This window comes from Pongo abelii, chromosome 13, assembly GCF_028885655.2.
Source record: "Pongo abelii isolate AG06213 chromosome 13, NHGRI_mPonAbe1-v2.0_pri, whole genome shotgun sequence".
Lineage (NCBI taxonomy): Eukaryota > Metazoa > Chordata > Mammalia > Primates > Hominidae > Pongo > Pongo abelii.
The window spans coordinates 32,152,129-32,169,132 of record NC_071998.2 but is presented as its reverse complement, the minus strand read 5'-3'; the positions used below and the strand labels follow the sequence as shown (position 1 = coordinate 32,169,132).

At 34.8% G+C, this 17,004-nt stretch overlaps 2 long non-coding RNA genes across 2 annotated transcripts in view; one reads left to right on the top strand and one right to left on the bottom strand.

Moving 5' to 3' along the window:
- Positions 1-17,004, bottom strand: part of LOC129047817 (uncharacterized) — a 1,037,663-nt gene that overhangs the window by 484,972 nt on the left and 535,687 nt on the right. Inside the window, exon 3 of the long non-coding RNA XR_010136497.1 lies at positions 15,015-15,176. This is a non-coding gene — a long non-coding RNA (uncharacterized LOC129047817). The remainder of the gene's footprint in view (positions 1-15,014; positions 15,177-17,004) is intronic.
- Positions 1,529-10,304, top strand: LOC134759768 (uncharacterized). Its single transcript, XR_010136499.1, has 3 exons — positions 1,529-2,646; positions 7,050-7,207; positions 10,004-10,304. It is a non-coding gene; the product is annotated as an uncharacterized LOC134759768 (long non-coding RNA).

The window sequence follows — 17,004 nt, the reverse complement described above, 5'->3', positions numbered from 1 at the left end:
GGAGGAAATTTGAGCATGTAAAACCATCGTATTTTCAAATTGATTGTTTTCAAGCCTTTAATTAAATCAGTATGCTTTTTGTAGTGTTCTGAGCTCAAACTACCGCAAAAATAGTGGAACTACTCATCAGCTGAGCAGGATTATAAATAGCCCTACTAGTTAGCAAAACAGCATTAAATAAAGTAGTACGCAGCATCATTTATCTCTGTTAATTAAAAACAACAACAACAACAACAACACGAAACTACAGTTGCATTTATAGAGCAAACAATGAATATGGAGAATCCGCAGTGAGCATGATAGAGAAGAGAGATGAAAGTTTTAGAGTGAAAAAAAATAGGATATGAATCCTGCCTTTGATACACACTGAGTAACATTGGTCAAAAATTTCTCTGAGCAGCACTTTCTTTACTGTAAAACAAAGATAATGAGGCCTAATTCAAAATTGTCATGTGCCTCTAGCTCATAAAAAATATTCAATAAATATCAGCATTTTCCTCTCTTACCAAAGTCCCTTAAAATTTTATCTACAAAGAAATGTAAAATAATGAAGTAAATAAATAATACACCAACCCCAAATGTGTATATGTTTAAAATTATTTGTCTGTTTTTTCTTCATAGTCTCAATAGATACTTGAAAGATAGCTTGACTGGATATAAAATCTTCAACTCACATTCTTTCCTTGACTTATAAAAAAAAAAATGTTGCTTCACTGTTGTTTGGCTCTGTATGTGGTTGCTCAGAAATCTGAAATTTTAAAATTTCCATTATGTTGTAATGGGTTTAGTTTTTTTGGATACAAGTCCTGAAGCTTTTTTGTTTACCTCTATAAAGTCTAATCATTTAGCTAGGATATGTATCTTGTAGTTGTTAATTCTAAGTCAGTTTTCTCTTATGTATGATATTTTGTAAATTTCAGTATATAGATTCCATTCTTAATTCTAGAAAATTTCCTTGGATGTTGATATTTTGTAAATTTCAGTATAGAGATTCCATTCTTAATTCTAGAAAATTTCCTTCGATGTTGCTTTATATTCTTTGCATTCTGATACTCTTTATTTCTATAGGACTATGAGTTAAAACCTGCTTTCTTCTCTCCTTATACTACTAAGGCTTCAAAAGATGCCTCCTTTCCAGTTGCTGTTAGGTGATTCATATTGAGGTATTTGGGAGCAAAATGGTATGATAGCTGCAATGTACTTTTAAACGTTTCAGAAAAAAATTCTATATGAGTAGATACACACATATACCCACCAAAAATAAGATAAAACAAATGTGGCAAAATATTAACAATCAGTGATTATTTGTAAAGGCTACATGGATATTTATTTATTATACTCTTTATTCAACTTTTCTGTAGATTTTCTTTTTCTTTTTTTGTTTTTTTTTTTTTTTTTTGAGACAGTGTCTTGCTCGGTCACCAGGCTGGAGAGTGGCGTGATCTTGGTTCACTGCAACCTTCGCCTCCCGGGTTCAAGCGATTCCCCCGCCTCAGCCTCCCGAGTAGCGGTGATTACAGGCACGTGCCACTATGCCCGGCTAATTTTTTTGTATTTTAGTAGAGCTGGGGTTTCACCATGTTGGCCAGGATGGTCTTGATCTCCTGACATTGTGAGCCGCCCACCTTGGCCTCCCAAAGTGCTGGGATTACAGGCATGAGCCACTGCACCCAGCCTATTTTTCTTTAAAATAGAAAATTGGTGGGGTGGCAGGGGGTCGGAAATAAGCCTCATTTAAAAAGTGATGCAACTACTGCAGTTTTATGATAGGCTGATCTAGAATTTCATACTGGAGGAATTTCAGGGATTATTTGATTGAAAGCTTTACTTTACAAAGAGTAAAATGTAGCATAAAAAGTTCTGTGATTTGCCCCAAATCACACAGCTTGTAAGTTTTAAAGCTAAGAATCAAAGCTTCCTTTTCTAAACTCAAGTTTAGTGGGTTTTTTTAGTTTTGTTTTTGTTTTTTGTTTGTCTGTTTTCACGTCCCTAGACCAGGGATCAGCAAACTATTTCTGTATAGGGTTTGATAGTAAATTGTTCAGGCCTAGCTGGGTGCATAGGGTTTCTGTCCCATATTCTTTGTTTTCCTTTAAGCTCTTTAAAACTGTAAAGCCCCTCTTAGCTCTAGGGCCATATTAAAAGAGACTATGAAGTAAATTAGGCTCAGGTGGGGGAATAGGGGAAGGGAGCAGGGCATAGTTTTCCTACTTCTTCCCTACACTATTGGTTGTCTTTAATCCACTAAAACTCTTCATTGTGAAGCACAAGTTTAAAAAAATGTAAGAAAATTACATATTGCCGTTGGCTATTCATGCCACAAATTACTCGTGGCCTAGTTAGGGTTGCCATATTTTGCAGATAAAAATTAAAAATACAGGGCAAAACTTGCAGCCAGGACAAGATAGTGTAGACTCATTTATCTTTTCTCCTTCCTTCTGAGAACAACTATAAACCCTGGAAACAGAGCAAGAGACAACCAAAGGAGAACTATGAGAGGTGCTAAGAAAAGGCCAAACTGTTTTGACCCCAGCTGAAAGAACAACACAGCAGCAGAGTGTATTAAGTTCCCAACCCAATAGAAGAAAGTGACCCAGATCTAGCAACCTTCTCTGGCCTCCAACCCAGCAAGAGAAGTCATCCCAGGTAGGCTTATTCCTCTCCTGGATGGAATGGAAGCTCCTCTGGCATCAGGCTAGCCTGCCACCACTGGTAAAGGGAATGAATGTGGAACCCAGTCAATGATAAATGGTCAAAGCCTGAAACATCCCATCCTCCCAGAGAGATACAGAGGCTGGCAGGCAGAACCATCAAGAGAAACCCAGCCACAACAGGTAGCCAGTCCCAGAAAGCTACATGTCCCCACAGGCCTGAGACTTTCCTGAGAAAGATATCTGTGGCCCTTTCTAGGGAAATCACTTTTATCACTCAGGGTATATCAGTAGGGAGCAGTGAAAGTTCCTGTGGCACCAGAGAAACCAACCAGACCAAAATAATAATACAAATTCTCGAAAAATTAAAATGTCATTGGAACCACAGCCTACGGACTTAGGCCAGAATCTGTTTGCTAAAACTTAATAGAATAAGTGGGCTGGATGTGGTGGCTCATGCCTGTAATCTCAGCAATTTGGGAGGTTGAGGGGGGTGTGTCACCTGAGGTCAGGAGTTCAAGACCAGCCTGGCCAACATGGTGAAAACCTGTCTTTACTAAAAATACAAAAATTAGCTGGGTGTGGTGGCATATGCCTGTAGTCCCAGCTACTTGGGAGGCTGAGGCAGGAGAATCACTTGAACCTGGGAGGCGGAGTTTGCAGTGAGCTGAGATTATGCCACTGCACTTCAGCCTGATCTACAGAGCTCCATCTCAAAAAAATAAAAGTAAAATAAAATAAAGAATAAGTGCCTGCTAAAATAAAAGATTTAAATACATCTCACAATTTCCTAACATAATAGACAAAATATCTAGGATACAATAGAAAATCACCTGTCATACAAAGAACCAAGAAAATCACAACTTGCATTATAAAAAGACAATCGATTGATATGAACACTGATGCACCAGATGTTCTAATTATCTGACAAGGATTTTAAAGAAGCTGTCATAGAAATGCTTCAACAATCAATTACAAATTCTCATACAAAGGACAAAATAGAAAACTTTCAGTAAAAAAAGAAGTTATTAAAAAAACCAAATAGATACTAGATAATTGAATTCGGAAATAAAAAATTCCTTGGTAGACGCAATAGTAGAGTGAAGATGAAAGAGAACAGATTGGTTAACTTGAGAAAAGTAAATAGAATTAATACAACCTGAATAATGGAAAGAAAATTGAAATGAAATAAATAATCAGAGCCTTAGTTATCTGTGTGATAGTAACAGTCTCTGATATCTGTGTGACAGTAACAAGAGATCCAAAAGTCATATTATTATAATCTCAGAAGGAGAGATGAAAGAATAGAATGAAAGAGTAATTAAAAAATTAATGCAATAGACTTCCAAATTTGATGAAAGGCACAAACCTACAGATTCAAGAAGCTCATCAACCTCAAAACAAGATAAGCCCCCTGCCCCACCCCAAACATACACTAAGACACATCATAATTAAACTTCTGAAAAATAAAGATAAGAAAACACATGGAAGGCATCCAGAGAGAAATAGTGCATTATCTTTAAGGAACACCAAATAATAGATTTCTCATCTGGAATCATGGAGGTCCAAAGGAAGTGTTATAACGTTTTACAATTGCTGGCCAGATGCAGCGGCTCACACCTATAATCCGAGCACTTTGAAAGGCCAAGGGTGGTGGATCACTTGAGCTCAGGAGTTTAAGACCAGCCTGGGAAACATGGCGAAAACCTATCTCTGCCAAAAATACAAAAAGTTAGCCAGGCATAGCGGCTTGTGCCTGTGGTCCCAACTACTGAGGTAGGAGTATCGCTTGAGCCTGGAAAGCAGTGGTTGCAGTGAGTGGAGATTGTGCCACTGCACTCCAGCCTGGGTGACAGAGTGAGACCCCATCTGAAAATAATAATAATAATAATAATTTGCAAGTGCTAACAGGAAAAAAACTGTTAAAGGTAAATTTTATATCTGGCAAAACTATCTTCTAGAAAGTAATAAAAAATAAATATTTTCAGACAAAGAAAATCTAACAAAATTGGTGGCTGGCAGGTCTATTCTTAAAAATTGGCTAAAATAATTTTATGAAACAGTAAGAAAATGATATAAAGAATCTTGCAGTATCAGGAAAAATATAAAACAACAGAAAGAACTGTGGCTACACACCATTGACTATTGTTTCTTCATGAGTTTTAGCACTACAGTACTGAAAACAAAGGTACTTACAAGTGATGAAGGTAGATAACAGTAAATTAAAGTAAGTTTTCTACACTTCACACAAATTTGTAAAATGTTAATATTGATAGACTGTACAAGTCATATATATAAATGCCCATGGCCACCACAACCAAAACTACACAAAGTGATTCATAATACAATCAAATGTACTGTAAATAAATCAAGATGCAATATTAAAAAATTCAAGTAACTCACAAAAAAGCAAGGAGAGAGACAATAATGAGAACCAGAGGAAACAATACATAAGAAATAATAACAACACTATAAAGATCCCTTGTGCTGTCCTTTTATGACTATGCAATTGCTGTTTGTATTTGATCTTGTAACCTTTGCCTTTGCTGGACTCACTTACTACTTTTAGGTGTTTTTATTTGTTTTATTCCATGGGGATTTTCTACACAGGATGTCATCTGTAAATAGACAATTTAATTTGATCCTTTCCAATTTCAAATGCCTTTTATTATTTTTTTCATATCTTATTGCATGGCTAGAGCTTCCAGTACACAGTAATGTATAAAACTGGTCTGAGACATCCTCTTTTTTTGCTGTGAAGGCCCTATCATCTGCTTTTAGCTACCAAGATCCAAAATTCTAAGTATGCTTAAAGTAAAAGTTAAACATTCCGTTTTTTTCGTAGAAGGCATATAACATTTGTCAGAGACCTATGTTGGCCAAATTAGCTTACTGATCTCTGGACTTGAAATATCTGAACAATTCTGTCCATGAAGAAATGAAAAACTATAAAAATTGCATTTTTGAATGTTAGATGGTGTAACAGGCATCGTTTGTTTTACTCTTCAAAGTAGTCTTTGAGGTAAGCATTATTCCCTCCAATTATTATATATTTATGAACAAGACCTAGTCAACACCATTTACAAAATATTTTTGACCACCCATTACATGTCAGGCACTGTGCAAGGCATTCAAAATACACTGAAAACCAAATAAGTATTGACTCTCTCTAGACTTATAAATTGTAGTGATTGTCTATGCCAAGGAAGGTAGGTCATTAAAGGAATAATTACTGAAAATTTTAACAAGAGTCTATATTAAAAGAGTCACATGCAATGACAGTTCCAAATAAGATTGCCTAACCAGTTTTTAAAAATTTATTTTATTGTATAAAGTATACAGGATGTTTATTATATATATGTATTTGAAATGATTACTGTAGTTAAATTTACATATTCATCACCTTCTATAGTTACCTTTGTGTGTTTATGTGTTGAGAGCACCTAAAACCTTTGTTTAGAAAATTTTCAATGTACAATAAAATATTAATAGCTATAGTCCTTATGCTTTACATTAGAGGTCTAGACTTATTGATCCTATCTAACTGCAAATTTGCCAGCTTCGACTTACTTCTCCCCATTTCCTCACCCTCCCTATCTCTGTTAGCCACCGTTCTACTCTGTTTCTATTTATTTGACATTGGTTTTTAGATTCTGCATATAACTTAGATCATACGGTATTTTTCTTTCTGTGTCTGTCCTATTTCATTTAGCATAATGTTCATCCATGTTGTCATAAATAGCAATATCTTATTTTTGAAGGCTTAATATTTCATTATATATGTGTGTGTGTGTATATATATACACTTGTATATATATATATGGCTATACACATATATCTCACAATTTTTTTATCCATTTATCTGTCATTTGACACTAAGGTTGTTTTAATATTTTTAGCTGTTATAGATAATACTACAATGAACATGGGAGTGTAGATATCTCTATGAGGTGCTGGCTTTATTTCCTTTAGGTATGTAAGTAACCAACAACAGGGATTACTGAGTCATATGGTAGTTCTACCTTTAATTTTTTAAGGAACCTCCATACCACATTCCTAATGGTTGTACTATTTTACATTCTCATGAACAGCGTACAAGGGTCCCCTTTTCTCCATGCTCTGCCAACACTTATCACATGGTTTTTTGACAATAGCCATTCTAACAGGTGTGAAGTGACATCTCATTGTGGTGTTAATTTGTATTATCCTGATGATTAGTGATGTTGAGCATTTTTTAATATAGCTGTTGGCTATTTTTATGTTGTCATTAGAAAAATGTTTATTCCTGTCTTTTGCCAATTAAAAAAAATCGGGTTATTTCTTTTTCTGCTGTTTAACTATATGTGTTTCTTTGGATAGTATCCATTTTTAATTGTTATTTTATTCCTTTGTGCAAAGTAACAGAAAAGAGGAGGATACGATTTCAGAAAAGGACACACTAAAGTACTGACAAAGTGAATAATGCACACCTCTGAAGAACATGTAGAAATTAGTTTTCCACAAAAATAGCCATTTGAACAAGATGATCTGACCATTTGAAAATGGGAGAAAGCAAGGTATACTCAATAACTGAAATGTCATACATTAAAATGATTCATTAGGATGTGGTTGTGGGCAAGTCACACAGGGTTCACCACAAAAGCGTCCTAAGGCATATTACAAGCATTTCCAATACCCTAAGGAATTGTGTAGCTCCTAGAGAATTTTGAAGAGGAATGTCAAGGAGAGGTTTGTATTTTAAGAAAGGAGGAAAAAAAATTATCATAAAATCAAACTAGGTATTAGCAAAACTGCATTCTTCCCTTCATACCGCATCCTTAATATTTCATACAATATTTTAGAAAAAGAATATATCTCTTTTTCTGGCATCAGCTTTAACATCTTTTTAAAACGGATACTTCTTTGTCTGCATCATAGGCAGTTATGTAATATAATTCTTTTAATATGACTTTGCACTTTCAAAAATATTCAAATAATGTAACAAAAATTTAAAGCCATATAGTGTCCTTCCTAATTTGCAAGTTGGAGGAAAACTTGCTACAATTAATCGGTACCTAAAAATAAGAGAAACATATAATTTTGTTTATTTTTTAAGAAGTTTTAACTTCTTTAAGAGAACAGTCAGTCACACATTTCTTAAAAGTATTGTAAGCACAAACGTGTATATTTCTATTTAAATGCAATTGTGTTATTTTTTAAAGCTATACATTTAGTAACCATTGCACTAGACAGAGAATTTAGGTTTAATGGAGCTTAACAAATATACTGTCATGTAGTATAATTGCAAAGAGTTTAAGAGCATTAACTATTTAAATAAAAACACGAACCCTGAAAAGTAATTTGGTCAGCTCTACAAAGAATTAACTGATTTAAATCACGAAGTTTTTATAAAACAAATTGCATGTGATAGTGGTGATATTAATAACAATCCTCGTGGTATTACTAATTATAAGTTAGCTAAAGCTGTGCATTCCTCACATAAAGCCTGTACACTAATTAACTATTTAATTTGATGGAAAAAAGAAAAAAGAAAATCAATATCTTGAATAGATTTGTGCACACTTGCCTTTTACTCTCTTTGGATATCTAGAATTTGCTCAGAAGACGTTTATACTATATTATTATTTCAGGTTTTTTAATCAGTAAAAACGGCCCACCTTTATTATTTAAAAAAAAACTTATTATAAAGAAAACATAGTTTTGCTCCTGTCCAGATTTTCACAGCTACTTTAAAAATCAAACTCAGTCTTAATATAAAAGGAAAGATTGAACGAGGAATTTTCTTAGTAGCATTGCCATTAATATTGGGCAACTCGATTTGATTCCAATAGATAAATAATTTGTAATGCCCACATTTTTCACAGTCGGTTTGGCTGAAATCAGCTTTTGTTCTATCCTGTTTTTCTAGCTAAATTGGGATTTCTATAATTATTAACTGAACTACTCCCCTGGCAGTTATCTCACCTCTATAATTAAACAGAGGAATTGGCTCAGCAAAATGCCAGGTTTTAATCTGACCCAAAAAAAAAAACATCAACTTTCAAATCATCATCAAAGAGGCTCAGCTCACACTGATGAGTTTCTCTTAGAATGCACCTCTCGATCACTTTGTTTCCAAAGTGGAACCTTAAAAGAAACAAGAATAATAATGAAGCTGTACTAGCCTTCCTTTTGGAAATTAAGCCAAAAAGACTGGTCTTTCTTAGAACGATAGTGATACCAAATTAAGAATTACGTTAGTGGAGGGTTTTAGTTACTTGTCTGGCACAAATAAAGAGAAACTGTTCAGGGTATTTAAAAACATATTCGATCTATTAGAGAAAGATACCCTTGAAGACTTTTAGTAACTGGCAAAAAAAAAAAAAAATTTTTGAAGAAAAAATAGTTTATGCCAGACAAAGTTTGTATTTACATAACTTAATTGTAATTTTATAGCAATCTCTTTTGAAAATGAGCTGGAAAAAACTTTTAGCCCATCTCTAACTATTCCCATTAGAATTTAATTGTCAAATAGAACGTGGGCTCCAGGACTCTCCTCACTGTTCTCAGATTAATTGCTTAAGACTAGCTCAGCGCCTAAAAAACAGGAAAATGTTCAATGAATACCATTGGATGAATGAATATTCCATTAGTGCTTAACAAAATCCTCTAAAGGCTTCTATGTCAATCTCCTCTCCATCCAATTGAGACAAAGTATAAAAAAAGACTAGAATTGTTTCACCAAATGGAATGTTCCTATTGCATAAGCACCATAACTTTTGATTATAAAATAGGCTGTTATGAAAAAGTTTCTCCAAAAGAGAAGCGGTTCTTAAGATGGATAAAGCATGTCTGTTTCGTCCCGAGGACATTAATGTCATTTTTTAAGAAGTTCATTAGAGCACTATGAATAATTTAGACTGAAGTTGTATATTTTGAACCATAGATAACTTTCTTGAATTTAAGAGGGCAGGAAACATGAAATCACACAAAATTTTGAAAAATAATTTTTTAGTTCTCAGAATATCTGTAATTAAATGTTCACAGTATATTCAGAGAAGCAGATGTATAATTGTTACAAGTATGGAAAAAAGGAAAAAAATCAATATCTTGAATAGTTTTGTGCACGCGTACCTATTCCTCTCTTTGAATGTCTAGAATTTGCTCGGAAGAGGTTTGGAGTAAATTATTTTTTCTAATTCAGCAAAATTTCTCATTAAAATATAACTATAGGCTCTAAACTAAGACTTGCGAAAGCTAAAATTTCAGCTAGACTATTTACTGAAAAATTTACTTATTCTTTTAAAGCATCAGTTTTCTATCTGTAAGACTGGAATAATACTAAAGGTATATAATACTTATGTGTATTCCAGCATAAAAAGACGTCCATGGGCTGGGCGCAGTGGCTCATGGCTGTAATCCCAGCACTTCAGGAGGCCGAGGCGGGCAGATCACAAGGTCAGAAGATCGAGACCATCCTGGCTAACACGGTGAAACCACGTCTCTACTAAAAAATACAAAAAAATTAGCCAGGCTTGGTGGAGAGTGCCTATAGTCCCAGCTACTCGGGAGGCTGAGGCAGGAGAATGGCATGAACCTGGGAGGCGGAGCTTGCAGTGAGCCGAGATTGTGCCACTGCACTCCAGCCTGGGCAACAGAGCGAGACTCTATCTCAAAAAAAAAAAAAAAAAAAAAAATCCATGATTTACTACTAAATAAAAAGGCACATCAAAGAACATTTAATATTTATTTGAAAACTCATACCTATGCATTAACAAAAGGGCTTGGAAGCACTCATACACCAAAATGTTAGTTTTAATTATATCTGGGATATCAGAGAACAGAAATGAAGGGAGAGGTAATCACACTTTATATGTTTTTGTACTTTTCTTCTTTTCAGACAGGGTCTCACTCTGTCACCCAGAGTGCAGTGATACAATCATGGCTCACAGCGGCCTCAGCCTCCTGGGTTCAAGTGATACTCCCACCTCAGCCTCATAAGTGGCTGGAACCACAGGTACACGCCACTATGCTCAGCTAATTTTTAAATTTTTTGTAGAGATGAGGTTTCACTATGTTGCTCAGGCTGGTGTTGAATTCCTGGGCTCAAGAAATCCTCCCACCTCAGTTTCCCAAAGTGCTGGGATTACAAGGAAAAGACACTGCACCTGGCCTGTATTTTTGTTTTTTGCAATGTGTTCTTGGTAAAAGAAAAAAAAGTATATATATTTATATAATATATATTATATATGTAATAATATATATTTATATAATATATATTATATATGTAATAATATATATTTATAAAATATATGTTATATATGTAATAATATATATTTATATAATATATATTATATATGTAATAATATATATTTATATAATATATATTATATATGTAATAATATATATTTATATAATATATATTATATATGTAATAATATATATTTATATAATATATATTATATATGTAATAATATATATTTATATAATATATATTATATATGTAATAATATATATTTATATAATATATATTATATATGTAATAATATATATTTATATAATATATATTATATATGTAATAATATATATTTATATTATATATTATATATGTAATAATATATATTTATATACAAATATATGTTATATATGTAATAACATATATTTATATATACATATATCATATTATATATGTAATTGTATATAATATATAATCTATTATATTATATATATTATATAACAGACATATAAAATACAAGTCTGTTTTAAGATGCTGGCGAGGTTGTGGGGAAAAAAATGCTTATGTACTGTTGGTGGGAGTTTAAATTAGATCAGCCATTGTGGAGGACAATGTATTGATTCCTCAAAGACCTAAAGACAGAAATACCATTTGACCCAACAACCCCATTACTGGGTATATACCCAAAGGAATATAAATCATTCTATTATGAAGACACTTGCATGTGTATGTTCATTGCAATAGTATTCACAATAGCAAAGACATGGAATCAACCTAAATGCCCATCAATGACAGACTGGATAAAGAAAACGTGGTACATATACACCATGGAATACTATGCAGCCATAGAAAAGAATGAGATCACGTCCTTTGCAGGGACATGGATGGTGCTGGAGGCCATTATCCTTAACAAACTAACACAGGAACAGAACCCCAAATATCACATGTGCTCACTTATAAGTGGGAGCTAAATGATGAGAACACATGGACACATAGAGGGAAATAACACACACTGGGGCCTCTCAGAGGGTGGAGGGTGGGAGAAAGGAAAGGATCAGGAAAAATAACTAATGAGTACGAGGCTTAGTACTTGGGTGATGAAATAATCTGTACAATAACCCCCATGACACAAGTTTACCTATATAGCAAACCTGCACTTGTACTCCTGAACTTAAAAGTTTTTCAAGAAAAGAGAAAAAAGAAAAGAAAGTTTGTTTTATGGGATTGTTTTGGGGATTAAATGAGATAACGACAACAAGCTTTAAACTAGCAAATCAGTAAGAAACAAATACTAAATATTATAAATAACAATTGTTTGTTGATTCAGTTTATGTTTTGTTATTCTATATTCACATAATCACATATGTCACAAATTAATGAAAATTGCCATATAATGACAACATATACAATTAAGCCACTGTGAATCTGCAATGTTTTGGCAGAACTTCATACTGTATCTACAGGAGACAAAGAGATGAATGAATAAATAGATATATAATATCAAGTAAATTGGGATATATTTGTCTCTCACGAAACTCTCATCTTCTTCCACCATATTAGTATCCACTTCAGCACATTAGGACAAGTTATGATCGGTCTAATTCTGCTCAAGTGTATGAAGAACTTGAAACTATGATAAAAAAGTAAAATGTGCAAGGAGAAAATGCTGCATATTAAAATAAATTTTTTTTTCAAATTTAAAAAAGAAAAATTTGTATTTACAGAGGACATTTTATAAAGCTACCTAATTGCAAAGTAAACACCATTAGTAACAAGCACTATAATCTTTTTAACACCATTGCTTTTAGAGGCACTAGATGGTACTCATGGGACATGAATGAGTTAATTTGCTTCCTATGCATGTGAAACTACAGGGAAATAATTCAGGAAGTTGGAGATACCTGGTATAGAAAGTGTTTCTTTAGTTTTTGCCTTTCCTTTTACCTCTCTTATTTCCTTGCTAATCACAGTGTCTAAGAATATGTAGTCTTATTATTAAGAAAGGTATCTTTTGGCCTATGAGTTGCTGAACTCATTTTTGTATCAAAAACTACTATCTTGCACAGCTTACCAGAAATGCTGACGTTCACCCTTCCTCAGGTCTTATTTGAATTGTCAGTGCTGACATAATTTTAACGCACACACACTGGGATACGTGTAGCTAATACAAATGTATGTCTTTGGCATAAATAATATTCATCATTGAATTTTCTTCTATGATGTTTTTACAACCAACAACCCTTCCACTAGGCAGATCATCACAAATTGGGATTTTCAATGAATCATCTGGTAATAAAGAAGTATGTGCTTTGCAAATTGAGCCTTCTTCCATGTGACATGAACAGCTTCAACATAAATTACCCATTACAGGTTTATTTGTCATGAACTGCAGCCAAAATACCATAATGGTAAAGCTACCTCCTGCATCTTAAACTCCCCATCAAAAAATGTTTTTATGGTTTTTGAGTTAAAGCTTTGCCTTCAACAGCTATTTTTCTTGAGCATCAGTCACGAGTTTTACTGAAATTGAATGGTTAGAGAGGATTAGCAATGCCAAGTTTCTCAATTGTGGCTTATTTGGCAGCTGGTAACCATATAAGGAGAAAATATGAAGATAAAAATGAATATAAAAATGAATATATAAAATATAGTAGTCTTGTAATTTATTTAATGCTCACACCTCTTTCAGAGAAGGATTTGATTATGGTCCCACTTCACAGTTTCACAAATAGAAAACCTAAACTTAGAGATATTACTTAAGATGTCCAACATCCCACAGCCAATGAGTGAGGGAGCCAGTAGTAAACCCCAGCTTTTAACCAACATGTTTTTCAATTCTATATACAAATTTTATATATGATTTTGTGCAAGGCATTTTGAGTGTTGTAGGGCCAATAGATGGACACGACACAGGATTTGCCCTCATGTTGCTCAAAGTACAACAGAGAAAACAGACGGATATTTACTTACCTATAGTCAGGGTTAGAACATGACAATTTCTAAGACAAGGAGTAGACAGTATGCATTGGGAGGACAGATATATGATTGATAAATTCTGACTCTGGGGATGTAAGAAGGCCTCATAAAAAAGGTAACAAGAACATTTCATGTAGATACATTCAATTTTTATAAAATCAGAGGAATAAGCGGAGCCCAGAAACTATTTGTGGAATGTCAAGGTGTTGTATGTGGTTGGTAATAAGATAAATTCATTAATTTCTTAACCCTGTTAGGTAATTACTGATATTATATCTGTCTTACATATAAAAAATATATCAATGATTTACCTCAGCGCTTAAAACTAGTAAATGCTAGGGCTAAGGTTGGAGCACAGATGGTCTGACTCCAAAGCCAATGTGTTTTCCTCTACCTCATGAGTTGCAAACAGCCCAAAAGATACTAAGAGCACAAAAAGATACTGAGTGAAACATGCTTCATGTAAGACAATTAGGAATACTGAATCCTGTGGCAAACTACTGAGTACATGCCCTATTCAAAGCATTCAAATACAAATTATATAAGACCAAAAAAAAGCATATGAGAGCCAAATTCAATCCATAGTTTTTCATATCATAGCATTTGCATACTACAATTTTTCTTTAGGGCTTCAAACTATGTTAAGTCAGTGACTGAATTAATTAATATTTGGGGAAATCTAAATTAAGAAAAACAATTCTTAGATTAAAAAGCATTATAAAAACTGCTGGTGTTAAAATATTAGAATCAGAGTCTTCTAAAGTGTAATATACTTCAAAAAGATTATGCTTTTTATAGACAAATAAGTACGTAAATACAGAAGAACGAAAAGACCATATGGGAGAAAATACCTGAAACTCTACCCCACATTACAATTTGAGATGTCATTCATTCACTCCTTCCACACATATTCCAGGTGCTATGCTAGAGGTTAGGAAATATAATGTGAAGCATAAATAGACACACTGCTTTTATGTAGTTTGCAGTCTAATGGTACATGAGGGAGAGGATGGAGAATGACTAGCAAGCTATTTTGGAGCAAAGTCATGGAAGTTTCATGCTGAAGTTTTAAATTGAAAGAGCATAAGCAACTTTAGTAACCTAGACAAGTGTGGTGTCAGACAACTTCCTGATAAACAAGAAGCTCCCTCCCCTCCACACTCACACCTTACCTCAAATAAGGCTGCTCCAGGAGCCTTATTTACTGCAGTCCCTGAAGGAAGCTTCAATCAGCAGGCCTTGGCTGGTAACCAGTAGGGAAGCCCAGCTGCCTGGCCCATAGCAATCCACATCGGGCAGCAATCCACTCTCCATGAGTAAATGCTCGAGACCATCTGTGAATTTAGAAAGAAGAGGCAAAAACAGCATCAGCTCAGCCAAAAGCAAGAGCATCCAAAAATGAAAGTGCGACCAATCTGTGCAAAAGGATATTTCACCAGGGATGCAGCATTTCAGTTCCAGGCTGACCTGTAGGTCAGTTCAGTTTAAATAAACAAACATTTGTTGAATTGCTCCATGTGCCAGGGACCAGAGGAGGGGCTGAAAATTTGGAGATGATAAGATAGATTTCTTGCCCTCCAGCAGCCCACAGTTTAGTGGTCAAAACAGATGTGTACAGGGTGTTCTTAGAGTGCTCTGCAAAGAGCCAACCTTTGTGCAACTGTAGAGATCTGGTAAGTTTTCCCAAAGCAGTGCGTCTCAGACAGATTTGTGCATAGAGGTCACCTGAGAATCTTGTCAATACGAACATTCTTATTCTGTACATCTCAGGTAGGATCTGAGATCCCATATTTCTAACAAGTCCTCATGTGATATGGAAGCTGCTGGCCTGAGGGCCACACCCTGAATGTCAAAGAGAGCAGAGATCACCATGCCTGACTTTCTTGTGAGGAGTCAGGCAAAGAAGCTGGGAAAGGCTACTTTAATAAGAAAGTGCTGAGCAAAAGCAAGCACCTGTGAGCGACTAGGATCATGAGAGAGCTGAAAGCACTACACTCTTAGAAGGGCAGACAAGTAGACAAGAACCAGATGTAAAAATTTGAATTATATTCTGTAGCTGGATCAGTGGTTCCGAAGATTTGGGTGTAAAATATCACCTTGAGATCTTGTTTCTTGATTCAGATCCTGAACTCTGCCCCTACTAGATTCTGATTCTGAGGCCTGTGGTACAGCCTTCTGTATTTTTACACCATCTCCTTCTGCCCCCAGGTTATTAAGCAGGTGGTTGGAAGACCACACTGTGACAAATATGGCACAATTGTAGGCAGAGTGGAAGGGGTTTATCCAGAGAAATGAGATTTGCTTTTGAGAAAGTCACTGTGGAGCTGTTGATTTTACGTGGAAAAGCCAAGAAATATGGAACTACTTAAGAGCCTGTTAAAATTATGTAATCAAGTGATGAGACAAGTCTGAAATAGACCATTCAGAGAGCACAGGCTTAAGAAAAATGTAGGGGATGGAAATGTCAGGATTTTCTAGCTGATTAAGTATAAGGAGAAAGGGAATAGGAGGAACCTATGTGACACCCAACTTTCTCTCCAAGGTGATTGACAAGATGGTGAGACCACAAACTGAGAAGAGAAAAAAGCAATCAAGAGGTGCCTTAGGTGGCAATGATGACACATTTCAGTTTGGGAGAGCTGGCTTTTAGGTTTCAGAGAGTAAATGCGCAGCAGGCAGTTGGCTACTGTATTAGTCCATTTTCACACTGCTGACAAAGATATACCCAAGACTGGGCAATTTACAAAAGAAAGAAGTTTAATTGGACTAACAGTTCCATGTGGCTGGGGAGGCCTCACAATCATGGTGGAAGGCAAGAAGGAGCAAGTCACACCTAATGTGGATGGCAGCAGGTGAAGAGAGCTTGTGTGAAAAACTCTCATTTTAAAAACCATCAGATCTTGTGAGACTCATTCACTATCAGGAGAACAATCCAGGAAAGACCCACCCCCCATTATTCAATCACCTCCCACCAGGTTCCTCCCATGACACATGAGAATTGTGGGAGTTAAAATTCAAGGTGAGATTTGGGTGAAGACACAGCCAAACCATATTAATCCACCCCTGGACCCTCCCCTCCCAAATCACATGTCCTCATATTTCAAAACAAATCATGCCTTCCCAATAGTCTGCCAAAGTCTTAACTCATTTCAGCATTAACTC